We start from the raw sequence: 20,128 nt of genomic DNA, 5'->3' as shown, positions 1-20,128 counted from the left end.
AAGCTTTATAGTTTCACCTTTTTTGTCTCTGAATATAAAAAGGTTCCATTTTGTCTTCCTTTGCATTGGTACCTTTTCCTATTTTAATTATTTTTATCATGTTTAAAAATAAAATATTTATTTTAACACATTTGTTACTTCCATTTTTTTGCGTGGTGACTATCGTTCACCGTGTAAAAGTCTTGTGTGTAAACTTATTGATTATGTTGCTCACCGTGGACAAAGGAACATCAATGTCTCTGGAGATGGACTTGTAACCTTGAGATTGTTGATATCTTTCAACAATTTTGAGTCCTCAGACAGTTCTCTTCTCTTTCTGTTCTTCATGCTTAGTTTGGCACACACAGACACACAATGCAAAGATTGTGTCAACTTCTCCCCTTTTTATCTGGTTTCAGGTGTGATTTTCATACTGTCCACACCTGTTACTTGCCACAGGCGAGTTTGAATGAGCATCACATGCTTGAAGCAAAGTTGTTTACCCACAATTTTGGAAAGGTGCCAACAATTTTGTCTGGTCCATTTTTGGGGTTTTGTGTGAAATCATGTCCAATTTGCTTTTTTTGTCTGTTTTTTTTTTTGTGTTATTCCAATACACACAAAGGAAATAAACATGTTTATAACAAAACACGTGTAAATGCAATAATTTTCTGGGAGGAAAACGTAATTTTCTGAAACAATTTGAAGGGTTCCAACACTTTCGGTCACAACTGCAGAAGAGGGTACCTTGAGAAAATTGTATTCTGGATTCTATGGTAGGGGGAGGGGTGGGGCGCCACAAGGCATCTGCAACAAGGGACAAAAGTCCTGAACCCAGACTGCAGTGATTCATCCTGGATGACTGGATTAAAGTTTGGGATACCCCAATGTACAGATACAGTATCTGGGAGTGGATCTCATGATGAAATTATCACTCTCCAGAGCACAGCCATTTTCTCTGGATATAGTCGGTAGACCAGTTGTCTTCTGGAATGTTAAAAACAGAAAAAAAAAATACTCAGGAGATTGGTTCTTCACCCAGTGAAGGATGTGGGAGAATTCTGTCATGGATGTTATTTTTGAGTACCATCCTGAATATGCTAGCATCTTGGTGATGCTTGACTTAAAGCAAACTGGATCGCTTGGCATTCCACCTTGCTTGTGAAGTAACGACAGTCTGATGGCTCTGAAATCCAGTGTTTGCTTAGAAAGAAAGCTTCTGTTGACTCCAACAGCTTGGGACTGTGTGCCGAGGGGAGACTCCTCCAAAAATGACAAGACAAGAAAAGGAAAACATCCAGAAGAAAGGAGTGACCTGTACGGACTAGGGGATACAGGCTCCGCCAGAGACGAGCCAGCAAAGGAACACTGGAACTATTAAAAAAAAATAATCACCCAGTTAGAGAAGAACGAAGATTTCCCTCGAATGTAGAAGGACCACGACAGCAGACATGAATCCATCCATCAGTATGTGTCCATCGGAGAAATCAACTCACCAAACAGAGTTACACCCATCTTAAAGACATGCTTCAGGCCCCGAATGAGACAGACCTGACCAGGATGAACACTAGGCAGTGAAGTGAGCAGATGGAACACACTGTGTATTTTTATTATCTGACCCAAACATCCAGAACCTTAGAAAGTACATGCTAGGATAATGTTGAGAGCACCTTAGAGACTGAGATAGTGTAAGGGCTGAACGCATAAGCTAAGCCAGCCGCCTCAATGGGAGGCTTCTTCAGGAAATCAATGCATCTATCAGTTAAACCTTAAAATGGGATGATGTGTCTGTGAGGGTAGAGATACTGGAAGTTGTTATCAGTCATTATCAAACTGTGGACAATACAGGAACCACAGTATTGATGCGATGTACTCAGTATCACAAGTGAACATGTACACTCAGGTACTTTTATAGATGACATCTTCTCCGATTGGAGTCGTTTCTTTTCTTTTTTTTTTCTTCCATCTTGTTCAAACACCATGATGACTTTGGACATCAACAGCACCTCTCTGCAGACACACATCCCCCCTGCTCTACATAATGACTCCTCACACATCCCCCCTGCTCTTCATAATGTCTCCTCACACATCCCCCCCTGCTCTTCATAATGTCTCCTCACACATCCCCCCTGCTCTTCATAATGTCTCCTCACACATCCCCCTGCTCTTCATAATGTCTCCTCACACATCCCCCCTGCTCTTCATAATGTCTCCTCACACATCCCCCCTGCTCTTCATAATGTCTCCTCACACATCCCCCATGCTCTTCATAATGTCTCCTCACACATCCCCCATGCTCTTCATAATGCCTCCTCACACACCCCCCATGCTCTTCATAATGTCTCCTCACACATTACCCCTCCCTCCCACTCGCCATAATGTCTCCTCACACATTACCCCTCCCTCCCACTCGCCATAATGTCTCCTCACACATTACCCCTCCCTCCCACTCGCCATAATGTTTTTTTCACATATTTCCACCTACCCATACTGTGTCTTCAAACTTCGCCCCCCCCATAAATATTGTCCCCTCACAAGAATGCCCATTACAATAAATCTTCTGTTTCTTCAGCTCCATTGCAGCGCTTATCCTACTGACTTTCGTTCATGATGACTATGCAGCTCTCGGGCCGGCGTCACCACCCGGCACACCCGGGCAAGCGCCGGGGCCCTGCACAACTGGGGGAGCCCACTCACCATTGGGGCCTGGGCTGCTCCCCCAGGAGCTGTGCAGAGTGGCCTGTTTCTTTGACGCTGCTTGATGGCCGTCACTTTAACAGACATGGTCGCGCACAGTGCACTCGTGTCTGTGAGTAGTGATGCGGCCGGGCTGACAAGCGAAGTCAAAGGTGCAGCTCCGACCCAGCCACGTCACTACAGACACCGCTGCACAGTTCGAGCTGCGGCCATGTCAAAGTGAAGTTCCATCAAGCAGCGAGCCCTGCACAGCCACATGCCAGAGGAGCTGAGTAAGGCTTGTTGCCGGCTTCCCCACCCTCCTCTCAGACACGCTCCTGGCATCGTATATAGTATACCATATGGCTACATAAAGCAGAGCAATTGACCACTAGGATCATATACATGTTAAATTACATAAAGCAGGACAATATAACACTGTTCAACGTCTATAGCAAAGCGACTCAAAAAGAAAAAAACGTATAATGAACAATATCTGAAAAAATCTCAGAAATTTTATTAATGAAAATTCATTTAAAACCGTACAATTTTTTTTTTAAGAATGGCAATAAGTATAATAGTAGTAAACCAAAACAGAGCACCACAGATAGACAATCACATGAGGAGGGAGCTTGTAAAAAGGGGTACAGACAATAAAGAGGGATATAACCAAGATACCCTCTCAAAGAGTTAAACTCACTCATATGTCTAGACCATAACTAGGTGCTAAAGTGCACAGTGCATACCGTAATGAGGCTATGTGCCCACGATGCAGAAATGCTGCATATTTTTTTCCGCTTCTCCCTGGCAGGAAAAACGCATTTTTTACATGCGTTTTTCCTGCCAGATAGAAGCGTTTGTCAAGCGTTCTTCACATGCATTTCCGCATACGGGTTATCAAGCGCTTTTCCAAACGATTTTAGCATCACTTGGAAAAGTGCTTGACAACTTGTTCACACTATATAAATCCATGCAACCGGCATGGATTTATATAGTGTGACCAAGTAATAGTTAAAAAAAAGAAGAAGAAGAATGGTGAAAAAATAAACATTATACTCACCTTCCGATGGCCCCCGGTATTTTCTCCGCTCCGTCCGGTCTCCCCGGTGTCTCGCGGTGGTGTGAGGACCTGTGATGACGTCATTGAGTCATGTGATAGGTCACGCGACTGCCGACGTCAGCGGTCGCGTGACCTGTCACATGACTCAATGATGTCATGTCAGGTCCTCACACCACCGCGAGACACCGGGGAGACCGGACGGAGCGGAGAAAATACCGGGGGCCATCGGAAGGTGAGTATAATATTTATTTTTTATTTTATTCTTTTTTTTTTTTTACAGGTTCTATGGTACCCTGGTCTGGATGAGAGTCTCCACTTCTCCAGACCCGGGTACCATCCGCACATAGAATCGCTTAATATCCGCATGTGCACATGTAGTGATGCGGATATTAAGCGTTTCAATGCAAGTCAATGGCAGCAATTACGCTGCGTGTCCGCAAAATTAATGGACATGATGCAAATTTTTCTGCAATGATGATCCGCGGGGGAAATTTCACCAGCATGTGCACAGCACATGCGGATTATCATTGGGGACCATGGGGCACATATTACCAAGCGGTTTTTAAGTGTTTTTGCTGCGGAAATTCCGAGGCAAAAACGCTTGAAAAACGCATAGTGGGCACGCAGCCTTACCCCACAAGGCAGCATGCTACATGACAGGACATATGGGTCACACAACCCATGTTACATATAGGACATATGGCAACATACCATAATTACCCCACAACAACAAGGCAGCATGCTACATAACAGGACACACTGGTCACACAGAAGCCTCCTGAGAGTTGAGTGCAGTCCTCCTACCACATGGGCGCCTCACTGCGCACTCGTCACCACTCGCTCTGCCCGGCCGCCCATAGACTAACCTGTGTGTTACGTCATAGAATGAGGGAGACCTGACTGCCACCAGTCACGTGATATCAGCTAGAAGAGGAAAAGGGGTGTAGCCACACAAAGCCCTTCCTCTGACGGGCGTGGTTACAAGGCAGTGCTCACTTGTTATTGGTCTAGCGCCCAGTGGGGGCGTTGCTTGGTGCCGCCCACGTTCAGCCACCGCTCGGCTCTTCCTGCTGACTTGTGGTCGGAACATGCCGCTGCTGGGACCTATACGGATCTGAGGGGTAGAGCTCCGGGCAGGGGCAGTGGAGGGCGGCTGTGCCCCTGGCATCTCCTCAGGTACTTACCCGGACACCCGCCGGTGCGCTCTGCCCCCACTGCTGCGGGCGCTGGGGAGAAGTGAGAGCAGGAAGCGCAGAGTGGACCTCACTCTACTGTGGGCTAGTGGCTGTGACTAGTGGCCAGCTGGGCAGGGGGCCATGGTCTGGGCTCAGCAGCACCATGGCTTCTGTCAGCTCATACATTCTGCTTCATTACTTGTAACTTCTAGAAATTGTATTTTTTCTTGAAAACTTCCAGTGGTCTGGAATGATCGCCATGGTTGGCAGTGGTGTCACAATGTCATGGCTCCGGAGTAATGGGATTCCTCTGTAGCATCACATCAGTCCTGTGACTGGTGCTGTTCCTCTGTTGTTCTTCCTGGAAGTGTCTGAATAAGTTGTGGGTGTCCCCATACTACAAGTGCTCTGCCTGCTCCAGTGCACCATCCACAGCGTCACACTGTAGGGAAGGGGATCGGTATCGCCCATGTCCTCCTATGTAGGTCGGGTTCACACGAGCGTAGTTTGTGGTCCGTAAAGTGCCCGTACTGACTGCGAGCCCCCCCAAGCCGAGCTTACAGCCTGGTATATATCAATCTGGGCATTGCGCTCTGTATATGAACTGTGACATATGCTCGTGTGAACACGGTCGTATACATTTCCTGGTGGATGAACGTCACAACGCAGATTTATAGGATCTGATGCTCCCGAATTGTTATTTTTTTTAAGACCCAGAAATGTTTTCTAAGATTGATGTCGGAAGAGCTATCCAGTCCTCTAAGGCCTCGTTCACACGTACATGATTCCCATCTGCGGTTTTTGTTAATCTGAGTCACAGATCCTAATCACCCGTACAAATCTATGGGTCTGTGAAAATCATGGACCGCGCACAGATGACATCAATGTGCTATCTGTGGGGATATCCGGGACTTTGTAAAAAGTAAAGTGCCTAAGCACGAACAGGCCGGTAGCTGCTGCTTACCTGCCTACCTGTTGTGCCCCGGCTGCTCCTGCCGGCGACTCAGCTGACTCTGCTGACGTCGTGTTGACAGAGTGATGGCTTCTTTTCCCCCTGCTGTCTGCTGACGTCATGCTGATTGACAGCCGGCTCCCGCAGTTCAGCAGTGGAGATCCAGCTGTCAATCAGAATGACGTCGGTAGCCGCGTCTACAGAGGAAAATAAGCCGCAACTCTGTCATCATGACGTCAGCAGAGGCTGCTGAGTCGCCGGCAGGAGCGGTCTGTGATCACTCTGTGCCATCGAAGAACGGCGCCGGGCAGAACCACCTGATTGTGAGTGCTTAGGCTCAGAGTCCCTGATATCTCCTTTACCAGCACAAAGGATTGGAGAAGCCGAGTAATTTATTATACAGAAGAAAATCTCTGTTGGTAAAAAGTGACACATGGACCGAGCACTGATGACATCTGATAGCTGCCGTCTGAATGAGGCCTTACAGGTTGGACTTGTGAAGCTGGGAGGACGTGTGTTTTCCTCGTCGTCATAGTACATAGTACACAGAATGACGGCTCCGCGTTTCTATTCATTGCAGCAGACTTTTCCGATAAGTGATGACTATGCTGGCCGTCATATACTTATACCGTGCAGGTATTTGTAGAAGAAGCCATGTAAGGCAGCCATTTCAGATACTGTTTCAATTCCTCTCTCCTTTCCAGATCTCTTTTTATTGTCAGTAAATGGTGCGATTCTTATTTCTATCCAGAACATCAGACCTGATCATCCGAGAGACACAGGACGATTTCTTTTCTCCGGTGTCATCCTAATTGCTTCAGTTTTTTTCTCACCCGTCTTTCTCACTGAAGCAGGTGGATCGTTTGAACCTTTTTTTTATCCATTGTCTCTAGGGTGCGTTCACTCATCCATTATTGGATGGCACTCAGATCCATAGTCTCACAGATCCATTCACACCCATGAAAATGACGGGTCTGAGAATGAGATTGGTGAAACTCGGGGAGTTCCCCGTTCTGATCCTATATTAAGGATAGGACGTACTTGGCAGGTCTGTGTGATCTCTGGTAAATAATCAGGCAGCACTCCGACATTCACACCGGTGAGGGACTGCAGCCTCGCTGATGGATCAGTTATTAATGGATGCAACTAGGAAGGAACTCTGAAGTATGTCCTCAAAGTTTGATGAACCCCTGACCCATAGAGTTTCATTGATCCAAACACACATCAGTTTTAAAAACCGATCCATCTCCAATCCCGGAGACTTACTGCATGTCCTAAAGGCCACTAAAGTCTATGGGGATTCGTGAACTTTTGAGGACATGCGTTGTACTTCAGAGTTCCTTCCTAGTTTCATCCTTTTTTAACTGATACAAAATGGAGAAGGTGGAGAAACTTTTTTTTTTTAATAACTTTCCACCTCTGAAAAAAAAACTGAGACCACCACTCTGATCAGAATAATTGTCCTGAGGATCATCTGATCACTGCTGGATGGGCCCTCTGTGATCAACTGTTCTCACTAGGGGTCCAGAACAAGGTCCTTTTCCCCTCCACCTTCTGACATAATTGAAATGTGCCATATCATCAATATGTTCTAATATACTTATAAAATATATATAATGTACTGTATACAAGTTCTTCTCACTAAATTAGAATACCATCAAAAGTTAATTTATTCAGTTCTTCAATACAAAAAGTGAAACTCATATATTATATAGTCATTACAAACAGTGATCTATTTCAGGTGTTTATTTCCGTTAATGTTGATGATTATGGCTTACAGCCAATGAAAACACAAAAGTCATTATCTCCGTAAATTAAAATAATTAACAAAAAACACTCGCCAAGGCTTCCTAAGCGTTTAAAAAGGTCCCTTAGTCTGTTTCAGTAGGCTCCACAATCATGGGGATGACTGCTGACTTGACAGATGTCCAGAAGGCAGTTATTGACACACTTCACAAGCTCCCAGAGTTCCAATTTTCATTTGGAAATCAAGGTCCCAGAGTCTGGAGGAAGAGTGGAGAGGCCACAATCCAAGCAGCTTGAGGTCTAGTGTGAAGTTTCCACAATCTGTGATGGTTTGGGGAGCCATGTCATCTACCGGTGTAAGTCCATTGTGTTTTATCAAGACCAAAGTCAGCGCAGCCGTCTACCAGGAAATTTTAGAGCACTTCATGCTTTCCTCTGCCGACAAGCATTTTGGAGATGGGAATGTCATTCTCCAGTGGGACTTGGCACCTGTCCACACTGCCAAAAGTACCAATACCTGGTTTAAAAACAACAGTATCACTGTGCTTGATTGGCCAGCAAACTCACCTTAACAAGGACAGTCCACAGCTGACTGCTCTATTAACCCTGTGCTGGCCCTATCATCCCTATGGGGTTAATAGAGTAGTCAGTTGTTAGGGCAGGAGTAAGGGGTGCCAGGTTAGAGCAGACGTTTGAGGGTGACAATAGGAGCAGACTTATATGCCTTCCCTCCGGTCTTTGCCTACCTGACTCCATTCTATCACAGGAGTTATTCCCTCTGCCATCTTGCTGTGACGGGCACCAATCCGCAACAATTGGGTGAGGCCCTTCCATTTCTTCTTATTTTCTACTACAGTGGTATATGCTTAATTCATGCATTTTATATCCTTTGTAAATATTTCTCTCTATTTGGTGATTTATTATCCAACTGTATCTCACTAACCCGTATATGAGAAATGTTTATGTCTATGCTTAATTGATTGGGCGCTGTTCTTGGACACTGGTTCATTAGAGATTTGTTTTGACCCCATTGTTGACTTTTGCCCTTTGTGTATATTAGGAGATTTAGGTTGCTCTCCTGTATCAGCCGCAGTCATGGCCTGGAGAGTGAACCGTAATTGTCTCCTCTGTCATTTTAGCCATAATTCGTTACGTCATTTTAAATATTCTAGTAAAAGTTATGTTTTAAAAGTCTAAACATCCCTGCTGTATAGACGCCTGTTACAAGCAGAAGACTGCAGTCTGGAGGGGTGTTCTCAAGTTTAAAAGTTATCCCCTATCCTTTGGATAGTTGATATAGTTTAACCCTGAGAATAAGGCTGTGTGCCCACTATGATTTTTTTTAAGCGTTTCCGCAGCGGCAATTCCGCTGCAGAAATGCTTAAAAAACGCTTGGTAGAAGGTCTGCCTTGTTCCCCAATGATAATCCGCATGTGCTGTGCACATGCTGCGGAAATTTCCACTGCGGATTATCATTGCTGAAAAATCCGCAGCACTACCAATTATTTTGCGGAATCGCGGCGTTTTCGCCACCATTGACTTGCATTGAATCGCTTAATATCCACATGACTACATGTGCACATGCGGATATTATGCGGTTCAATGTGCGGATGGTACCCGGGTTTGGCGAAGAGGAGACTCTCCTGCAAAAAAATAAATAAATAAAATAAAATATATACATTATACTTACCTTTTGATGGCCCGCGGTCTTCATAGCGATCCGTCTAGTGTCCCCGGTGTCTCGCGATGGTCTAAAAAGACCTGCCATGAAGTCATTTAGTCATGTGACGGGTCACGCGACATCGGCGGGCGCGTGACCCGTCACATGACTAAATGACTTCATGGAAGGTCCTTTTAGACCACCGTGAGACACCGGACGGATCGGATAAGGACACTGGGGGCCATCAGAAGGTAAGTATATATTTATTTTTTTATTTTTTACCATTCTCTCGGGTCACACTATATAAATCCATGCCGGTTGCATGGATTTATATAGTGTGACCAAGTTGTCAAGCTCTTTCCAAGTGATGCTAAAATCGCTTGGAAAGCGCTTGTCAACCCGCATGCGGAAATGCAAGTGAAGAACGCTTCATTTCCGCTTGTCCCTGGCAGGAAAAACGCATGTACAATCCGCATGCGTTTTTTCTGCCAGGGTGATGCAGAAACGCTCAGGAAAAAATCCGGAGCATTTCTGCATCGTGGGCACATAGCCTACGGCCTCATTCACATGTAAGTATATGATCCTTTTCATTTGCATGTGGCACTTTGTGTTCATCTCATGGGGGAGCTGATGAGGTGACAGAGCGAGCCCCCTTCTGCCTTCTGTCTGACCACTTGGATCCCTGCGGTTGCTATCCAGGTGGGTATCACCTGTACAATACGGCCAGAACCAGCCTAAGGCTATGTGCCCACGTTGCGGACCTGAAGCATATTTTTTACGCTTCTCCCTGGCGGGAAAATCGCATGCGGATTTTACATGCGGTTTTCCCGCCAGGTAGAAGCGTTTGTGAGGCGTCTTTGCATGCATTTCCGCATGCGGGTTATCAAGCACTTCTCCAAGCATCACTTGGAAAAGTGCTTGACAACTTGTTCAGAATGGTAAAAAATAAAAAAATAAAGTTTATACTCACCTTCTGATGCATTCTATGCCCCGTCCGGAGGCTTGAGCGGCTCACGCTGTTGTGTGCAGGACCTGCGGTGACGTCATTGAGTCATGTGGTGGGTCACATGACTCAATGACGTGGCAGGTCCTTCAGACAACAGCGCGACGGAGGGAAAACATCAGAAGATAAGTATAAACTTTATTTTTTCTTTTTTTTACAGGTTCTTTGGTACCCAGGTCTGGATGAGAGTCTCCTCTCCTCCAGACTTGGGTACCATCCGCACATTGATTCCGCTGCGCTTCCGCAAAATTAATGGACATGCTGCGGATTTTTGACCGCAGCATATACGCTGCGGAAAAATCCGCAGCATGGGCATTGACATTGCGGAATGCCATTGGGGACCATGGGGTGCGGATATACATGCGTTTTTCAAGCGTTTACGCTGCGGAAATTCCGCAGCATATACGCTTGAAAAACGCTACGTGGGCACAGATCTGATATTTGTCGTACATATTGTATGTGGTGGATATTGGAAATGTCATATCAGAAAATGACTTATTGTTTAAATCAGCATTTTATGTTAAATGTATATATATATTTTTTAAATGTTTCATATCAAAATCTATATATAGATGTTGCAATTTCTACTCTGGCCACTTCACTAACACTTCCTTAATTAATTAATGCTTCACGAACACTTCCTTTTTTGTGCAGGCAGCCACATGGACATAGATCACAAAACACTGGTTCTGATTCATTTTCTTGTGCAGGAAAGGTTTCTGGGCAAAGGTGATTGTGAAGAGAAGGGGAGGAGGTGTGCTTTGACCTACACCTATTGTGAATGGTGGATTCTGTATTGTCTACTGTATGTAAAGGTGTAACCTATAATTATGATCCTGTCTGTGATAGAGACTTAAAGGGGTTTTCCCATGAACAAAGTTAATTTTAAAGTTGATCTTAATCAATAGATCTTGGAATAATAATAAGTTCCACAATTGAACGTATTTAAATAAAATGTTCCCGTGTTCAGATAATCTTATAAATGTGCCCCTGCTGTGTACTGTGTAATGGCTGTGTCTGACCGTGCAGGAACATGGTCTGATCATACCACAGCTCCTGGGCAGGGGGGAAGCAAACAGACATTACAGCAGGGGATCACAGCTGATTCTTTTTGTGAGATAAAGCATTTTCCTGCCTGTGTCGGGAGAAATGTTAATTGCGTGTGTCCGATACCAAACTGATGGTCACATTGTTCTTCCTGAGATATGCCGCCGGCTGACGTGTCTGCGGCTCTCTCATGAGCGGTTTGTCGAGCGAGCGCTCCTGTATATGGCAGAGATTACCGTCTGCTGAATGATTAGCCGAAGCATCGCTCGGCCAACAGCCATCTTGTGTGTGGCTAGTCTTTTTCTGATTTCACATTTCCTGTTAAAGGGGTTGTCCAGTGTCCAAGGAAAAGTGTACAGTTATTCTGCGTGACTGCAGACTGCTGAATTGTGACAGTCTTCGTTGCGCACAGTCATGATTCCCCTGTACGCCCCGTGCAGGTGGGCGGTTACGTGACCACATGGATGTGATTTGTGTATTTACCATCATGTGCCAAGTAGTCTCATCCGGCTTCTATCATTTCTCTTATGAGAGCAGTCTGTCACGTGACTGCCCACCCACATGGGGACTGCAGGGGAATCATGACAGTGTGCGCATCACACGCTGTCTTGATCCGGCAGTGGCTGTTTAAAGGTCCGTCTGGTTTCTAATTTCTGACTGTGACTCTAAATGACTTGTCTATGTAATCCACATAATTATCATAATCTGTAAATTGCCTGTTCTGTGCACCATGTAGTCACAAAATGATGATGGTGATCTGGCAATGTATGGACGATCACTATGGTGAAGTCAAGCACATATTTAGTCTCTGTTTATATGGCAGATGCAGATTTATCATGTTGGATAATACATGCATTGTTAATGCTTCCTTTAAAGGGATTGTCTGGGACTGTGATATTGATGACTACTTCTTAAGGTAGCACTTGTAGGACTCTGGTGCCTAGTGCCGTGGCTGCCAGGAGTAGTACACACTGCATGGAGCTATGGACACCACAGCAGTGGTTGATTGCAGCGCAGTTCACATTCTCTTCAATACTTCCGGTGTGACACCAGGTATCAACAAATTCATGGGGGTGCCGTTGGTTGAACCCCTATGAATCTAAGGATAGATTATCAATATTACAGTCATGGACAACTCCTTTATGTTTTTTTCTTGGATTTTGTCTATAAAATTGCTACAGTGTGAACGTGCTCTTACACTTTGCACATATACCAACTTATAGTTCAGCTCAGTTTTTTTGTTTTGCTCTTTACGGTTTCAGCACTCAAGTGGCCAGAGTTAGCGCTGCCTGAGATGAAAGTTTCAGCACACAAGCGCTGAGCCACAAATGCTCCGAGCACTGACTGGTGTGTGGCAAGCTGCAGCAGAGATGAGAGAGTGCTGCGCTCACTTCTGCAGTAACACTCTGTGCTCGCACACCGAAGCTTTATTTTTAGGTGACGCTTGCACTGGAGAAGTAAGCGCTGTCAATCTACATATGGGGAGGTGGCCAGGCATGGTAATTTGGGGGCGGAGCATTGCTCTGAGCGCTTGTGGCCACACTAAGGGTGCACCTAACACACTCGCCTGCATATCAGACAAGCTGTTTTTAAGGGCCATGTTTATTGCACCATGGGTCTGATTTTTATAGGAGCCAATTCATCAGTTTGACCATCTCATTAGTCTATATGGTGTTTTTGAGGTGACAGACTCCCTTTAATGTACCAATACACAGAAGAGTAAGTTAATTCTGTCCCTTGTACACCCACCTGTGAAGTTGGCAGAAAAATCTTAGCAAACAAGTTTGACCAGCCTGTAAGACGTACTGTAACTAGTCAAGATTTCTAATTCATTCATAATGAAGAACGGGCACACAAGACGTATCGCTTTATATATTCCCTATAATGTACAGTACAGACCAAAAGTTTGGACACACCTTCTCATTTAAAGATTTTTCTGTATTTTCATGACTATGAAAATTGTACATTCACACTGAAGGCGTCAAAACTATGAATTAACACATGTGGAATTATATACTTAACAAAAAAGTGTGAAACAACTGAAAATATGTCTTATATTCTAGGTTCTTCAAAGTAGCCACCTTTTGCTTTGATGATTGCTTTGCATACTCTTGGCATTCTCTTGATGAGCTTCAAGAGGTAGTCAACGGAAATGGTTTTCACTTCACAGGTGTGCCCTGTCAGATTTAATAAGTGGGATTTCTTGCCTTATAAATGGGGTTGGGACCATCAGTTGTGTTGTGCAGAAGTGAGGTGGATACACAGCTGATAGTCCTACTGAATAGACTGTTAGAATTTGTATTATGGGAAGAAAAAAGTAGCTAAGTAAAGAAAAACGAGTGGCCATCATTACTTTAAGAAATGAAGGTCAGTCAGTCCGAAAAATTGGGAAAACTTTGAAAGTGTCCCCAAGTGCAGTTGCAAAATCCATCAAGCGCTACAAAGAAACTGGCTCACATGAGGACCGCCCCAAGAAAGGAAGACCAAGAGTCACCTCTGCTTCTGAGGATAAGTTTATCCGAGTCACCAGCCTCAGAAATAGCAGGTTAACAGCAGCTCAGATTAGAGACCAGGTCAATGCCACACACAGTTCTAGCAGCAGACACATCTCTACAACAACTGTTAAGAGGAGACTTTGTGCAGCAGGCCTTCATGGTAAAATAGCTGCTAGGAAACCACTGCTAAGGACAGGCAACAAGCAGAAGAGACTTGTTTCGGCTAAAGAACACAAGAAATGGACATTAGACCAGTGGAAATCTGTGCTTTGGTCTGATGAGTCCAAATTTGAGATCTTTGGTTCCAACCACCGTGTCTTTGTGCAACGCAGAAAAGGTGAACGGATGGACTCTACATACCTGGTTCCCACCGTGAAGCATGGAGGTGGAGGTGGGATGGTGTGGGGGTGCTTTGCTGGTGACACTGTTGGGGATTTATTCAAAATTGAAGGCATACTGAACCAGCATGGCTACCACAGCATCTTGCAGCGGCATGCTATTCCATCCGGTTTGCGTTTAGTTGGACCATCATTTATTTTTCAACAAGACAATGACCCCAACCACACCTCCAGGCTGTGTAAGGGCTATTTGACCAAGAAGGAGAGTGATGGGGTGCTACACCAGATGACCTGGCCTCCACAGTCACCAGACCTGAACCCAATCGAGATGGTTTGGGGTGAGCTGGACCACAGAGTGAAGGCAAAAGGGCCAACAAGTGCTAAGCATTTCTGGGAACTCCTTCAAGATTGTTGGAAGACCATTTCCGGTGACTACCTTTTGAAGCTCATCAAGAGAATGCCAAGAGTGTGCAAAGCAGTCATCAAAGCAAAAGGTGGCTACTTTGAAGAACCTAGAATATAAGACATATTTTCAGTTGTTTCACACTTTTTTGTTAAGTATATAATTCCACATGTGTTAATTCATAGTTGAATTGTTCTGTAATGTGCTGAGAGCTAGAAACAATGTAAAGCTGCTGCCACCGTTACTGTGCGGCACTCGTCCCGTTCACGCGGTTCCTGCCGTTACTGTGCGGCACTTGTCCCGTTCACGCGGTTCCTCCCGTTACTGTGCGGCACTTGTCCCGTTCACGCGGTTCCTCCCGTTACTGTGCGGCACTCGTCCCGTTCACGCGGTTCCTGCCGTTACTGTGCGGCACTCTTCCCGTCCACATTGTTCCTGCCGTTACTGTGCGGCACTCGTCCCGTTCACGCGGTTCCTGCCGTTACTGTGCGGCACTCGTCCCGTTCACGCGGTTCCTGCCGTTACTGTGCGGCACTCGTCCCGTACACGCGGTTCCTGCCGTTACTGTGCGGCACTCGTCCCGTACACGCGGTTCCTGCAGTTACTGTGCGGCACTCGTCCCGTACACGCGGTTCCTGCCGTTACTGTGCGGCACTCGTCCCGTACACGCGGTTCCTGCCGTTACTGTGCGGCACTCGTCCCGTTCACGCGGTTCCTGCCGTTACTGTGCGGCACTCGTCCCGTTCACGCGGTTCCTGCCGTTACTGTGCGGCACTCGTCCCGTTCACGCGGTTCCTGCTGTTACTGTGCGGCACTCGTCCCGTTCACGCGGTTCCTGCCGTTACTGTGCGGCACTCGTCCCGTTCACGCGGTTCCTGCCGTTACTGTGCGGCACTCGTCCCGTTCACGCGGTTCCTGCCGTTACTGTGCGGCACTCGTCCCGTTCACGCGGTTCCTGCCGTTACTGTGCGGCACTCGTCCCGTTCACGCGGTTCCTGCCGTTACTGTGCGGCACTCGTCCCGTTCACGCGGTTGCTGCCGTTACTGTGCGGCACTCGTCCCGTTCCTGCCGTTACTGTGCGGCACTCGTCCCGTTCACGCGGTTTCTGCCGTTACTGTGCGGCACTCGTCCCGTTCCTGCCGTTACTGTGCGGCACTCGTCCCGTTCCTGCCGTTACTGTGCGGCACTCGTCCCGTTCACGCGGTTCCTGCCGTTACTGTGCGGCACTCGTCCCGTTCACGCGGTTCCTGCCGTTACTGTGCGGCACTCGTCCCGTTCCTGCCGTTACTGTGCGGCACTCGTCCCGTTCCTGCCGTTACTGTGCGCCACTCGTCCCGTTCCTGCCGTTACTGTGCGCCACTCGTCCCGTTCCTGCCGTTACTGTGCGCCACTCGTCCCGTTCCTGCCGTTACTGTGCGCCACTCGTCCCGTTCCTGCCGTTACTGTGCGCCACTCGTCCCGTTCCTGCCGTTACTGTGCGCCACTCGTCCCGTTCCTGCCGTTACTGTGCGCCACTCGTCCCGTTCCTGCCGTTACTGTGCGGCACTCGTCCCGTTCCTGCCGTTACTGTGCGGCACTCGTCCCGTTCCTGCCGTTACTGTGCGGCACTCGTCCCGTTCCTGCCGTTACTGTGCGCCACTCGTCCCGTTCCTGCCGTTACTGTGCGCCACTCGTCCCGTTCCTGCCGTTACTGTGCGCCACTCGTCCCGTTCCTGCCGTTACTGTGCGCCACTCGTCCCGTTCCTGCCGTTACTGTGCGCCACTCGTCCCGTTCCTGCCGTTACTGTGCGCCACTCGTCCCGTTCCTGCCGTTACTGTGCGCCACTCGTCCCGTTCCTGCCGTTACTGTGCGCCACTCGTCCCGTTCCTGCCGTTACTGTGCGCCACTCGTCCCGTTCCTGCCGTTACTGTGCGCCACTCGTCCCGTTCCTGCCGTTACTGTGCGCCACTCGTCCCGTTCCTGCCGTTACTGTGCGCCACTCGTCCCGTTCCTGCCGTTACTGTGCGCCACTCGTCCCGTTCCTGCCGTTACTGTGCGCCACTCGTCCCGTTCCTGCCGTTACTGTGCGCCACTCGTCCCGTTCCTGCCGTTACTGTGCGCCACTCGTCCCGTTCCTGCCGTTACTGTGCGCCACTCGTCCCGTTCCTGCCGTTACTGTGCGCCACTCGTCCCGTTCCTGCCGTTACTGTGCGCCACTCGTCCCGTTCACGCGGTTCCTGCCGTTACTGTGCGGCACTTGTCCAGTATAATAGAAACACGTCACCATTTCTGTATTCATCACCCGCTCCTGGTTTTGGCTTACAAGTGCTGATGTGAAATACTGAACGTGTGAACGTGGCCTTATACAGACATAATGACATGGATTTTCAAAGTAAACCAGCATCATTAGGCCCCGAAAGATTTATTTAAAAATGTATGTTCTTTGTATTGTGAGACGTGAAGACAGATTTGCATTAAAACAGTTTTCAGAGAGTTAAATAAAAATCCAGTAAAATAATAAGATAACCCACACCCACCTCTTTACTCCTCTACAGCTTCAGTGCCGATATTCCTGTGATCCATGCTGATATACTGTCAATACTGCTAGACAGGCGCACAATCAATGTCCTAAGTTGTCTTCTGCTGTAGGTGCATGCATACCGCTGCGGTCAGTGACTGGCTGCAGGGGTCACATGGATACACAGCACAGTCATCTGAGACTGCATCAATGCATTTTAGAAGCTGAAACTTTATTTTTTCACTGGTAACCCGCACCCCATGGTCCCCAATGGGATTCCGCAAGTTCTATGCACATGCTGCGGATTTTTCCGCAGCGTTTATGCTGCGTTCAAAAATCCGCAGCATGTCAATTAATTTTGCGTTTCCGCAAGCAGAATTGCCTTTGTCCAATGCATAAAAAACGCAAGGCAATTCCGCATGTGGAAAACGCTTGATAAACGCGCGAAAAATGCGCGATAAACGCGTGCGGAATTCCGCATGCGTTTTTCCGGGAGAGGACTTGCAGAAATGAAGCAGAAATTTTCTGCTTCATTTATGCAACGTGGGCACATAGCCTTATTGCGCGTTTATCACGCGTTTTCCACATGCGGAATTCCGCACGCGTTTATCGCGCATTTTTCGCGCGTTTATCACGCGTTTTCCACATGCGGAATTGCCTTGCGTTTTTTATGCATTGGACAAAGGCAATTCTGCTTGCGGAAACGCAAAATTAATTGACATGCTGCGGATTTTTGAGCGCAGCATAAACGCTGCGGAAAAATCCGCAGCATGTGCATAGAACTTGCGGAATCCCATTGGGGACCATGGGGTGCGGGTTACCAAGCGTTTTACAAGCGTTTCCGCTGCGGAAATTCCGCATCAAAAACGCTTGAAAAACGCTACGTGGGCACACAGCCTTAGAGTTGTCCCGTGGACAGATTCTCCCTCCTGAGCTGTGGATCTCTAATTAGTGCTCTACTTGCTTGGGATGTCAGTTCAGGTGGACAGCCATGTTTTGGTAGGTTTTCAGTTGTGCCATACTCCTTTCATTTTTGTATGATAGATTGAACAGTGCTCCGTGTGATGTTCAGAGCTTGGGCTATTTTATTTGATAACCTAACACTGCTTTTTTCTTTTCCACAACTTTATCCCTGACCTGTCTGGTGTGTTCCTTGGGTTTCATGATGCTGTTTGATCCTTAATGTTCTCAAACAAACCTCTGAGGCCTTCACAGAACAGCTGTAGTTATGCTGAGAATAAATTACACCCAGGTGGACTCAATTTACTAATTATGTGACTTCTGGAGGCAATTGGTAACTCATGATTTTATTTATGGGTATCAGACCACAGGGGGCTTTTAAGTTTGTGGCTGTAACATGAAAACAATGTGGAAAAGTTTATGGTGTATGAATACATTTTCAATGCACTATACAAAGAGGTCACTTTGTCATTGGCAGACAGACTCTCACAATTTGATCAAGCTGCATTATGTTCCTACATTTCGGAAGTATAGGTGCATTTCACAAAATTAGAATATCATCAAAAGGTTAATTTATTTCAGTTCTTCAATACAAAAAGTGAAAATCATTATATAGAGTCATTACAAACAGAGTGATCCATTTCAAGTGTTTATTTCTGTTAATGTTGATGATTATGGCTTACAGCCAATGAAAACACAAAAGTCATTATCTCAGTAAATTAGAATACTTTATAACAGCAGCTTGATTTTAAAATCCGAAATGTTGGCCTACTGAAATGTATGTTCAGTAAATGCACTCAATACTTGGTCGGGGCTCCTTTTGCATCAATTACTGCATCAATGCGGCGTGGCATGGAGGCGATCAGCCTGTGGCACTGCTGAGGTGTTATGGAAGCCCAGGTTGCTTTGATAGCAGCCTTCAGCTCGTCTGCATTGTTGGGTCTGGTATCTCTCATCTTCCTCTTGACAATACCCCATAGATTCTCTATGTGGTTAAGGTCAGGTGAGTTTTCTGCCCAATCAAGCAGAGTGATACTGTTGTTTGTAAACCAGGTATTGGTACTTTTGGCAGTGTGGACAGGTGCCAAGTCCTGCTGGAGAATGACATTTCCGTCTCAAAAAGCTTGTCTGCAGAGGAAAGCATGAAGTGCTCTGAAATTTCCTGGTAGACGGCTGCGCTGACTTTGGTCTTGATAAAACACAATGGACCTACACCAGTAGATGACATGGCTCCCCAAACCATCACTGATTGTGGAAACTTCACACTAGACATAAAGCAGCTTGGATTGTGTGCCTCTTCATTCTTCCTCCAGACTCTGGGACCTTGTGGAGTGTGTCAATGACTGCCTTCTGGACATCTGTCAAGTCAGCAGTCTTCCCCATTATTGTGGAGCCTACTGAAACAGACTAATGGACCTTTTTAAATGCTTAGGAAGCCTTTGCAGGTGTTTTTTGTTAACTATCTTAATTTACTGAGATAAGGAGTTTAGTGTTTTCATTGGCTGTAAGCCATAATCATCAACATTAACAGAAATAAACACTGGAAATAGATCACTCTGTTTGTAATGACTCTATAAAATGAGTTTCACTTTTTGTATTGAAGAACTGAAATAAATTAACTTTTTGATGATATTCTAATTTTGTGAGATGCACCAGTATATTCTATATAGCAGTATGTAGTTCTAAATTCATATACTCAATGTTACATACACATTAGCGCGCTCATAGTGCGGTTGTATTTGTTTGTATGCTATAGCAATGCACTTGTATGTTTATTTTATTTTGTTAGCAGGTGCTTATCAGTTTTGTTTTTTGTAGTGTTGTTAGTATAAGCCATCGATATTGTGATCCCAGAAAAAACCCTTTACAGGTCAGTTCTTTTTATTCTACCATATTTCCTACTGGTGGGCTAATATTTTTTCTAACTTTTAGATAAATTCTTGCACTTCTTGATGAGTTTTGGGTTGTACTTCACTGCGGCGAGATAATAGAATTTACTTTGAGGGTTGATCGCAGGTCATGAACACTGGCCAAGTTTCATTAACATCGAAACATCCTGTGCTTAGAGGATGAAGCATTATATAAAAGGTCTCAGTTACCAGGATTAGTGGGCTGAATGGGTTATCATTTTTCTT

The 20,128-nt window shown here is 46.2% G+C and overlaps 1 protein-coding gene across 1 annotated transcript in view; it reads left to right on the top strand.

The window, feature by feature from the left end:
* The first annotated feature begins 4,728 nt into the window (after window positions 1-4,728).
* The window catches only part of RFFL (ring finger and FYVE like domain containing E3 ubiquitin protein ligase), a 45,638-nt gene continuing 30,238 nt past the window's right edge, over window positions 4,729-20,128 (top strand). The window contains exon 1 of the mRNA XM_073664981.1: window positions 4,729-4,891. The gene's annotated coding sequence lies outside the window, so the exon portion shown is untranslated. The remainder of the gene's footprint in view (window positions 4,892-20,128) is intronic.

This window comes from Phyllobates terribilis, unplaced genomic scaffold (genome assembly GCF_046119375.1).
Source record: "Phyllobates terribilis strain yellow unplaced genomic scaffold, ASM4611937v1 Scaffold_2__4_contigs__length_985480577, whole genome shotgun sequence".
Lineage (NCBI taxonomy): Eukaryota > Metazoa > Chordata > Amphibia > Anura > Dendrobatidae > Phyllobates > Phyllobates terribilis.
This window is presented reverse-complemented; position numbering and strand designations above follow the sequence as displayed.